Genomic DNA, 12322 nt, shown 5'->3' with positions numbered 1-12322 from the left:
TTAATCGGAAAGGAGTGTGGTGAGTTAATCAAACAATGTTCGAGTGGACATGACTATATAACTATTAATCAGATGTTATCTGTATTATGTTACTGGCCTAATGGAATCATGCCATTACCATGGACTTTAGTTAGAGATAATCTGTCCGACATTTATGAGATGTCATATGGGCCAGGCGGAGTCATCAGAACCGTAGATAGAAAATTACAGTGGAAGGTATTCCATGTTCCTGCTAGAATAGACGAGAATATATTCATCCGATATGACTTGGAACGAGAAAGCCCACTAAAGTTAGCTAATTTAGAGGCAATTGCTCTGGATGACTTAGATCAATTAATATCCAGAAAAAGTTGGAAGAAGCTGTGGTGTAAGGGTATGGACAATAATTACTATCTAGGTATGGACTGGATGAAAAGAACTATTTGTAAACGTAGTATTGAAATTATTGGAGCAGATAGCTATCCCAGGTGGTACGACGAACCAAAGGTATTTTTTGAAACAGGAATACAAGGGGTAGTTAACGCAACGACAGCCGTTGTTAATTTCGTAACAAAAGACATATGGGAATGGATAATCAGCTTCTTAATTGATATGGGATGGTATGTTTTGTACTGTGCATTGGGGATTTTGGGGCTGATGTTAATTCTCATTATAGTGAAGTGTTCATGTAATGCTTTAGGAAGACGGATTTGTTCGAGAAGTGACAAGATGGATCAGTTAGCAGTCTTAGAAAAGTTGGTAAACTTGCAAGGCTCGCATTTGAAAAAAAAGAGGACCCTTTCTGAGAAATCGTTGCTGTAGCAACATGCAGAGGGGGTGGCCCGGAAACCTGTGACTGACAGGCGGAGTCACAAGAGTATATAGGTTAGACAGCTGTGTAGGTCAGACATAGAGGAAAGTTAAACTTCACTCTGCATTTCCTGAAGATAAGAAGTAGAAGGGGAACCAATTACTTATTTCATTAAGAAAAATTAAGAGCAAGAATTGTTCCAGTAAGACCAACAGAGATCTAAATTGATAAATCATTAACATGGCATCCAACGGGACAAAGAACGAGACTTCAATTGGGATCGCCGACGAGGCTGAGAGTTTCCCAGGAACCTCTAGTAGCTCGTTTGCGCAGGTCAGTGAATTTGCTATTTATTTTGTATGGATGCTTTTAAATGGTTACAACCAAAATCTCTGTTGGCACCTGTTAATTTCTGCACTCCAAATTGGAAGAATATTTATGATCGGCAAATTAAGCAAACTGATACTAGTTTGTGATATGTTGATTATTTCGGATGGATGGTCTAAATTATTGGAAATGCGAGGAGCCGTAGCTCTCAATCTATTGAGTGGGGGTAAACTAGCAATCGACATAACCATGAAAATAATTAAAAAACCTGAAATTACCCTATGGTGCGAGATAGCAATGATCGCAGTAACAACAATGTATCTTACTGGATTATTGATATTTCGACATGGAAAAGAATCCCGGTTGTGGATCTTGGTAGGAGCATTAACCATGAGTATTTTTACTTTGGGAATTTTTATTCCCAGCGAAAATGTTTTGTTATTAGGAATTATAATTCTTTTTCATAGATGGAATAAAATGAAAAAGCCGATCAGACTTTGCAAAGACTGTTGGAACAATCTTAAATCTGTAGGTCCTAATTAAATGTCTACCCAAATTTCAGGAGCTGACACGTCAGATTGAAATTTTGGAGAACAGACGACTTAGCGAAAACGAACATGACATTCAGAATACAACGGAGAGAAATCTCCGTGAAGATAATTGTGATGAGTGTGGGAGATCAATAAGACGAGTGTACTTTGAATTAATTAACGGTCAAAGATGGTGTGGATTTTGTATAAATGACCGAGACAAAATTGTACAGAATGGGTTCCATGGCGAAACAAGGAGTTGGGATTTTGTAACGAGTATGAGTGTGCGAGAAGGCCTTTGTTTAAAAGATGAGTTGAAATTACATGGCTTCTCAGAAATTATATTGGGAATGGATAGATTTAGACGATATGTGCTTCCCCCTTGGTTGCAATTATGTATTCCTGGAAGACAGTGGGTATCGATCTCTGAAAACGATGGGAGATCTAAATGTACTTTCCAAATTGTAGAATTTCTGGATGGTAAAGAACTCACAATTTGGGATGGGGTTGCATTAAGACAAACAACAATGTCTGTGGGATCGGGTGTTTATGGATTGGCGTTCATTGATAAATCGTGTGTATTCTATAGATGCCTCAGGTGCTGATCCAGGAGACCGGAGGCCAGTTGGCTGGAGAGACCTTCGAGCTGTTTCTAACCCGGGCGAAATCCCGACCGGAGACGGCAGAGAGGGTATGGTTCTCAAAGGCGGTAATGAGGCTCTGTGTGAATCGCGACGACAAAAATGATAACTATATCCATGAGGCTCCCAGATACCAGGACCCTAAATTTAAATGGTCTAACAATCGTTTTTATGAAGTAACTTTGATTAGACGTAAGAGAAATTTATTTGATTTATATGTTGAACAGGAATACCAAAGTGTAAAAAAGGGTACTGTTGTGATGTTTAACTGTCCTCTTGACAGATTACCAAAAACAGCACAATTCACTAGAGGTCTTTACCATAAGATTTCAAGAGAGGGTGTTGTGTTGCTAGATTCTAATATGAAATCTTCTGATAAATCCCTTAAATTGGAACCTCTCCTAAATGATTTACATGTTTCAGGAACTGACAGTGTCTCCAAAGTAACTGATAAAATTGAAATATCTATGGACGATCTTTTAGTTGCACAACTACAGAAGGACCACGCCAGAAAACTTCATAAAGCTAAGAAAACAGAGAGGAGGAAGAAGAAGGACCCAACATCCACGGAACGAGCTGACATATCAAAGTCGACGAATAATGAGGATTCTCCGACAGATGGAGAAATTGCATAAAAGATTACTTAGTATTGTAAGGGGAGTTATGTTAGAGAATCAGTTTAAATGTCCAAATTGTGAAATATCCTGTTTACAGGAGAAGTTTGAATTGCTCGATGCAAACTTGCCCTGTGATAACGTTTTGTAGTTTAAGTGTCATTGCTTGCAAAAGAAGCTTGCAACGCTAGATGCATGTTGCAAGCTTGCTTTGCAACCACAGTGTTTGTGGTTTTCTTTGATCTCTCTGAGTGAGTTCAGTGGAACAACAGGTGTTAAGGCTATGCCCGCTTAGTTGACCTTTAACACAGTTCAAGAAGATGGAAAGATGCCTCCCCACAGTTAGAGATGAGGCGAGAAGCGAGCTGTGGTTTTAACACCTGCAGGCCAAGTAACGGTCAAAATGTATATTAAGCTTTTTAGCGTAGGTGGTGCGGATGAGATAACCTATACACGCATGCTTATTGCATAACAGCTTTAAGGTCATGGAAAATTCCAGATCAATTGTTTTATTCTTCTAAGAATTGCTTCATTGTAAGGGACAGCCCTAAATGCTTAAGACGGCCCCCCATCAAACCATATAAAAGGTTTTGTTTCCAGTTGCTCGGGGCCGCAATTCGAGGTGAAGACCTATACGCATTTCTGTTATTTTTTCCTTTTTGAATTTATTGTCTTTGTATTGTTCTGAAACTTTTTCTTAAGTAAAACGAAACCAATTTTTGGTGATTCGAAAAACTTTTAAAATAAGTCTCAGAGTGATTTTTCCTAGAGATATCTTTACTTTGTTATAGTTAAGATATTAATACTAAGCAAAAGCCCAGTGAAACGGACCCCGGACTGAACTGGATCGGACACCGCCGAGGACCCTGAAGCCATTTATAACATCTTTAACCAGCAGGTAAGGACAATCTTTGATTGAAATAGGTTATGGGATTGTTATAGAAGGATTCGGATGTTACAGCGGTATAGAAACACAACAATGGACAGGACACGTAAACAAAATACAAGACTAAACGAATAACGAAAATGAGGGAGAGGATGAAAGAGAGTTCGGACAATGAGAGAGATGAGAGAAAGTGAAACTAAACATGTGTGATCAAAGAAGGATCACAGTTAGGCAAAATCACAGGCAGTGTAACCTTGAGAGACAACAAGGAATCAAAACACATTAAAAGTTCAATAAACTTATCTTGCAAAATGGTTCTCTTTGTTGCTGAAGAAGAGCTCCTTTTAGAGCGGGGCGTGTTTCCTCGTGTCTTTGGTGCGAGCAGACTCGCGCGAAGTTTAAAGGTTCACAGAAACGTGAAGTTGCCAGAAACATGATTCAGAGTTAATTTCCCTTTGTGGAGGGAGAAACGAATATGAAAATAAAACTTAGTAAAGAAAATAAAACGGCGATGAGGACTCCCTAGGAGCCATGGAGCCAGGAATTCTCTTAGACGCAGTGCTCGTGCACGTCTTTAAGGAAGAGGAGCGCGCGCCGCGGGAGATTCAAGTCTCTTTAAAGTTGAAGTTGTCGACTGAAGTCCGAAGACGAAACAAAACTAAAAGACTGCAAGGAAAGGAAAATATAAACGGAGAAAAGCTCCCTAAAAGGGAGCCATGGATGGTCTCGCTGATGAAGAGGGTTCGTAACAGAAAGAAAAATAACGAAAAAGCAGGAACAAAACAAGACGAAAGAAAATACAGAACTGAACTGAACGCGGAGTGTAACCGTTTTCCTAGGGTACAGAAATTTTACTCCTCCCTGGCGCTTGGGCCAATTGGAACGCGAAATTCCAGGCGGGAGACATTTTCTTTGTCTCACTTAGGAGTTCGATTTGCATGTTTTATGACAGTCTTAGGATCATGCCATTTCTACTTTAAACAATTATAACTGCAGTAAAATGCATTTTATCATAATTTGGTATCCATATCTTTCCTACGGGTATATGGAGGTTCAATTCAAGACCACATTTGGTATGTTTAAAAGCTACGGCATAGAAATGACTTCTTATTCCGTAAAATAAGCATTAAGAGTTCAACTAACAATCTAGGAATAAGATTAACCCAAAATGTGATGTACATTTACAAATGGGAATGAAAATTGGACTTTTAAAAAGATCCACATGGCATATCTATGATTGCAACAGTGTGCACATCTGAAACATTATTCCTTTAAGGTTTACAAGAATAATATCGTGGAAAAGAGAAATTACATTCAGGTTTACATATTTCTTCAATGGTTATACATATAAAATATCTAGAATGAACACTTTAATTCTGCTCCTCTGCCAGAATCTTTTCAGATTCCTGGCTGGCTGACATTCCGTTAGGACCATAAAATGTTATGGTCTGGTGGGAGGTAGGGTACAAGACAAATATAGTGTATCATTCTTAAAATACCCACTTAGAATTCAAAACTACACACTAGAGAATCACACTATAGAATAACACAAAACTAATCAACATGCGTGCTTTAATATGTCACCTACAAATTCTGAATCACTTGTATTCGGAATTAAATGCAAAGGGATGTTTGTTTGTGTGTGTGTGTGGAGATCTCCTCGCCACCTGGGTCTCTTTGATGGAGAAGAATGTTGATTTTAGGTTCTGGAGTGTGTCTAGAGGCTCGTAAAAAGTGTTAGAGAGCCATCTAACCCAGTCATGCTGGCACCAGGCTGGTCAGTTAGCTCGCAGAGAGTTTGATTTACATACATGAGTTCAGAGGCTAAAAGCTTTTTGGGTTTCATAAGGAATGTTCATTGTTGTAGATACACCGAGCCATGAGTCACGTGATTCAAAACCAAAGGATGAATGAATGAACCGCTCATATGCTACAGTGCTTATCCATTTAGCCCGGCTTCAGATAAAATGTTTACTTGCTTGCTCCTAAGTTTTTATTTTTATTTTTATTATTTCTTTCAAGGTTCAAGTAGAGTGATCAGGTATACGAAAATCAGATATGAAAGGTAACTGTGATGTAAAGACTTGAAACAACTCTTATCATTTATGGGTTTGATGCAGAATTAGAAACAAGCGTGTTTTTAAGTTGTTGTAATCAAACCTAATGTTAATGAAACCAAATTGTTTATCAGAGAATGATAAAGAGGAGGAATTGTTGTGGAAAAATTAATATTTTCTTCATATTTTATTTTCAATGATTTAACAAAAGAATGCCATGCGTTCTTTTGCTGTATTTTGAGTTTTGTGATGTTGATACAGCTGCAGGGTGTAGGGTGTGTGGGACTTAAGAGGTGAGAGGATTCCCGGGGTCAAGGGGGGTCCCTTTTGTTCTTTGTGTTTGGGGTGGGTGACGAGATAGCTTTGAAAAGAACACTATGAAGAAGCTGGCCAACCTCTGCTCTGGGTCTCACTCCGCCTGCAGCTGGACTGTGGATGGACTGGGAACATTCTTGCAAGAATAAATATCTTTTAACCTGTTAGCGTTCCTGCAAATTCTGCCAAAAACGCCTAAAAAAGGCCTACCCAAATTAAATTGCATGCTGTTCTTGAACCATTTGGAGTATATGCATGGTATTGGTCTCTTTTGAAAGGGGACACTTTGAGGTTTGTTCCCAAACAGTCAGAATCACTGTAAGTCTCACTGGTATTGAGTAATAGAACTTTGAACACACTAAAAAAGAGGGAAATGCCGATGCCGATACACGTAAAACCCGCAAATATCGGACTGATATATCGGTCGATCACTACTATCTACACTACTCCTAAACTACTCTCAAAATCTACTCAAACTTTTCCAAAAACTAGCAATAATATCTCTCTCTCTCTATATATATATGTCTCTCTGTCTACTCCGTCAATCTCCCGCGGGCGCCTTTCAATTTCACTTCTTTGCTCAGTTGGCTCCTCCTCCACTCCCTAAAATGTGCAGCCTGAAGAGCAGAGTCAGCAGATTCACACATTTTTCTCCGTTTTGTTTTATGACAAAAACCGACGAAGTTATTAGAATAAATGCAACGCCTGTCGCATCCCATCTTGCGTTCTTTTACGAAAGCGTCAATATTTTCAATATTTTTTTATATAAAGTTTAAATTATCATATCTCCGTTTATACTTGGTCTATCAACACAAAACAAAAGGTAAAATAGAGTTTCAAGTCAGCACTTTCGACAGAAGTGGACGGCAGCGCTCAACGTGACTTTGTTTTTATGCTTCGACGTCTTAAACTGGTCATGTGACTTGATCACGCCGGCGTGATCGGCGACTCGGAAGAGTTAAGCACTTGTCTTTCAAGACAGTGTTTCTTCTGGCTCTCGCTTCAGTGAAGCGGGTAGGGGACTTGCACGCACTCTAGTGAGCGCATCATGTATGGAATTCGGGCCGTATGACTCGAAAGTCATACTCAAGCCAAGACATTGGTATGTTCCTAAATCCCTCAACACACCGTTTAGGGCTCAGGTGAATTCCCTGTCGGCCCTGCCGGTCTCTAATGAGGAGAACGACGCAAGCTTCCTCTGCCCGGTCAGGGCGTTAAGGGCTTATGTGTCTCGCTCAGCTGTCTTCAGACAGACAGAGCAGCTCTTTGTCTCGTTCTACGGACGCTCCAAGGGACTTGCCGTGTCGAAACAGAGTCTATCCAGATGGATAGTTGATGCTATAGCACTGGCTTACGCCTCTAAGGGCCTGCAGTGCCCATTGGGTGTCAGAGCGCACTCCACGAGAGGCATGGCCTCATCGTGGGCTTGGTCTAGCGGGATTGCATTGCAAGATATCTGTATGGCGGCTGGCTGGGCCTCCCCGTCTACATTTATTAGGTTTTATAACCTAGAGGTTCCCGCCTTGCAGGCCAGGCTGCTTTCGGTCTAAAGATCAGTATTGTCTGCCCCGATGTTCTCGGCCCAGACTACTGAAACTGCTTGAGCCATGCTCGCTGTTGAATCATGTGACCCCTTGGGCTGTGTGTAAGACCCATAATATTTATCAGAACTAGGCAGAGTTTTCGCCCTGGCTGTATGTATACTATCTTATAATTGCTCCTTATAGGATGCTGTTTATTACAGGAATGACGCCTTTTTAGCCTCTCTTCCTGGACTCTCTGTGAGTCCCTTTATGATTTTGCACTATATGAGCCCCGGGCACCTGCCCACCTGCCCGGGCACCTGGACTTTGGTGTTGGATCTCAGCACGCATGGCGTTTTACACTGTGTTCCCCATAGCGTAAGATATTACGCAGTACGAGAGAACCTCTCGTAAGAGAACGTACTCGGTTACTAACGTAACCTCGGTTCTCTCTAGAAGAGGGAACGAGTACTGCGTATCTTGCCGTGCCTGCATCACGCTCTGGTTCGCTTCGGCGATGAAAAAACAGTTTATCCAGCCCTGTCGAGCCTGATTTATAGGCCCTGGCCACGCCCGTTTCGGCGGGACGTTGCACCCTCATTGGATCTGACGTCATGAGGGCCTCTCTCGATAGGCTGGTGCAGTTGCCGCAGAGCAGCCAATAGGCACGTGTGCCGTCTTGCCTATGTCTGCGTGCTGCTGCAACGCGTTTTACATTAATACAAAATTAAGGATAATTTTTTGGCTTCAGTATCTCGCGGAAAAGAGACTTTTCCCCTTAGCGTAAAATATTACGCAGTACTCGTTCCCTCTCTAGAGAGAACCGAGGTTACGTTAGTAACCGAGTACATTTTCTTTTACATCACGTGTGCGGTCGTGTACGTGTGCGGCGTTTACCTGGGGAAGTAATGCACCAGGATCACTGTGGGACGACGAGCTGGTGGAGGGAGTGTGATCTGCTGAGAAACCCTTCATGTCCATGGTGTTCCCTGGTGAAAGTGAGCAGGATAATGCACATATTTTTAAGCAATGGTTTGAGGAACATAATGAAGAGTTCAAGCCAGGTGTTGCCCTGGCCTCCAAATTCCCCAGATCTCAATCCAACTGAGCATCTTTGGGATGTGATGTATATGGTAAACCCATATACATACAGTTAAGGTGATATTTAAGGACATAAACCGTGATATACAATTTTGGCCATATTGCCCATCTCCAAGTCATTTATTTCCTGTGTGACCTGTAAAGTCATGTCCACAAACCTCTTGCTTATTGTCTGTTCACACCACAAGGTGTCACTGTGGCCTCAAAGCTTCAGCACTGCCACTCTGAGCTTGATTGCTATGTCTGAGGTAAAACACACACCCCTTATTAGCATACAGAGCAATAAATGAATATATAAATAAATGTATAAATAAATAAATAAATGTATAAATAAATAAATGTGAAAATAAATAAATGTTGACATAAATACATATATACATAAATTAATGTGAATATAAATAAATAAATGAAAAAATAAATAAATGTGGAAAAAAATATAATTATACATAAATAAGGAAATAAAAGTATAAATAGTCATTTATTTATTTATTTATTTTACATTTGTTCACATATTTATGTATTTATTTGTTATTAAGTCAGGTTTGGCATTGCATATTTATTATTACATTTATTCATTTATCTATCTATTTATTTATTTATTCATTTTTAATTTCTGCAGGTTTGGTCCTCCTTACACACAACCTGCTCAAATCAGAGTTGTCAAATAGTGTAATTCACTATAACTTTAAACCATAGAGATAGATAAGTAGAACCTCCTCATTTGACTGTTCTAGATGCGTGGAACGCATCCGCCATCTTTGAACGGTTAACATTATAGACGTAGTCTTCAGCTCACTTATTGTAAAAACACTGACTTTTATAACATACCACAACTACTGAGATTTAAATTGCCAATGTCATTGGATAACCTTAGACATTCTCACATGTGAATAATCAGCTCACAGCTTTCATTAGAATATAAGAGCAATTTGGCCACAAGGTTCTCTGATTATCATAAGAGCTTTAACTAATATTTTTAGGACATGCAGAATTTTCTAACATTAATGATAAACTAAATACTATGAAATTCATCTTCTGAAGTCTATTCCAGATATAGATTCATGTCAAGGTTGCAATTCAGTACTCACGGCTGTGACCGTCCCAATATGGCGGACGGCTTCCACACAGCGGCCACTAGTCATTAATGAGGCATCTAGTATATATTTATCTGTGGTTTGCCACTTCCTCCTAGCCACATACATTATATACACATCACACCACCGAAATGTGCTTCCAATATTATTAATAACTGGAGAAAAGATTTTTCTAGTTGCTGATTCAGAAATAGTTGGTAACCAAAGGCCTCAATATGGGGATGAGGAGTGGTTTAGAATATACTGAGACAATTATAAATGATTGAAAAAATGGTTAAAATGAATCATATCTTAAATGGTAATTTTAACAATAAAAAAATATTTTATCAAGATAAAATAAGGTCTCAAATAAACATCTTTTCTGTTTGCTTTCCTCTTAAAACTTTTAACACATTGGTAAATTAACACGGTTGCCTTCAGGAAATATTATTATAAAATTATAAAAAAAATATTTGGGAGATATTTAATTTTTAATAACAAAATAAATAACAATATATAATAACAATGTAATTTTCAATTGAATGATCACTGCAACTAGAAATTGTTTTGATTGTATCTATTGTTTATTATATATTGTATATTAAAGACATTTTAAGAAAGTGTATGGACATATGCATTATGCATTTATATTTAATATATGCGCTTTAAATTTGTTGTCACAGCTTGATGGGTATGTTATCATAATCAGGCAAAAGATCGCGTTGAACATGTTTTCGAGAGAATAAGAATGATCAAACACTGCCATCTAGTGATTGTGGACTGAATATCTTGCAAATAAAAATGTCTAATAGACAAATGTCTCAGAAATAGACACAAAAGAATAGTTTGTTGTTGTTGTTGTTGTTGTTGTGTGTGTGTGTGTGTGTGTGTGTGTGTGTGTGTGTGTGTGTGTGTGTGTGTGTATGTGTGTGTGTGTGTGTGTGTGGTAATCATGGAAATCACGTGTTTTGTGAACCCCTGTTCAAGATAAACTTGGCTGGTAAAATTGGACACCCCTGCCATGTGCTTTAATTTGATATTAAAGCATTAATAGAGAAAAATAGATTAAATAAACAGAACAATGATTAATTTTTAAAAAAGTGAATCATATTCTGTTTAGCATATTAATATTCTTGAATGTGACCATGTGACTTGCTGTATTGACTCTTAAGAAACATTATTCTTTCCTTTTCAGATTTTAGAAAACGCCTCGGTTACGACTGTAACCTCGGTTCCTTGAAGAGGGAACGAGCGTTGCGTTGAGATTGACGCTATGGGAACGCTTTGCGTGATGATGTCTTGAAGCACATGTAAAACCAGTCCAATGGCGTGGCGGAACGTCAGATGCGGGTGACGTCACGTACCAGGAAACTATAAAGCCTGCTTGAAAACAGAAAGCGAAAGCTTCGTAAAGTCTGAAGTAGTCGCTGACAGGCATGAAGGAGATATGGCAAGGTGACGCAACGCTCGTTCCCTCTTCAGAGAACCGAGGTTACAGTCGTAACTGAGGCGTTCCCTTTCAAGGGAACTCGCGTTGCGTCGAGATTGACGCTATGGGAACGTCTATATACCAACGCCACCATAGCTACAAGTGTCTGTCCTGTGTGAAATCATGTAGAGCAGCACTGGGATGACAGGACCTGAGACCCTGGTATAGAATCCAGGTCCAAGGAGTAAAACCTGACAAAGGTGTGCGGTGAGGACCAGCCTGCCGCATCACACATGTCCTGGAGAGTAACTCCTGAAATAAGGGCCTTGGAGGCCGCCATACTCCTTGTAGAGTGCGACCGGACAGCCATAGGAGAAGGCTGCCCGGCCGCTTCATAAGCAAGCGAAATAGCCTCAACCACCCACTTGCTCATTCTTTGCTTAGACACTGGAGATCCCTTGTTAGGGGACCCAAAACACACAAACAATTGGTCAGTTCTATGCCACAGGGCAGCTCTGTGGACATAAGCATCTAATGCCCGAACTGGGCAAAGCAAATTGTTTCTTTCCTGGTCCGCATTTTGAAAAGGAGGAGGACAGAAGGCCTGCAGAATAATAGGCCTGGCCACATTAGTGGGGACCTTAGGGATGTAACCCGGTCTTGGATCCAGGAAAGCTTTGACCATACCAGGTGCAAACTCTAAGCATGACGGAGCAACCGACAGTGCTTGAAGATCCCCTATTCTCTTAAGAGAAGAAATAGCTAGAAGGAACAGAGCTTTCAGTGTCAGGAACTTCTCCGGAACCTCCTCAATAGGCTCAAAAGGGGCCAGGGAAAGGCCTTGCAGAGCAATGGACAAATCCCATGGAGGCACCCTAGAGCGAATTGCAGGCCTCAGCCTCAAAGTGCCACGAAGGAAACGAGATACCAAGGGGTCTTTCCCCACAGACATTCCACCCAAAGGAATGTGGTAAGCACCTATGGCCGCCACATAAACCTTCAAAGTGGACGGGGTCAGACCTGCAGTGAACCGTTC

This window comes from Rutilus rutilus (genome assembly GCF_951802725.1).
Source record: "Rutilus rutilus genome assembly, chromosome: 13".
NCBI classification, from domain to species: domain Eukaryota; kingdom Metazoa; phylum Chordata; class Actinopteri; order Cypriniformes; family Leuciscidae; genus Rutilus; species Rutilus rutilus.
Note: the sequence above shows the minus strand (reverse complement) of the source record.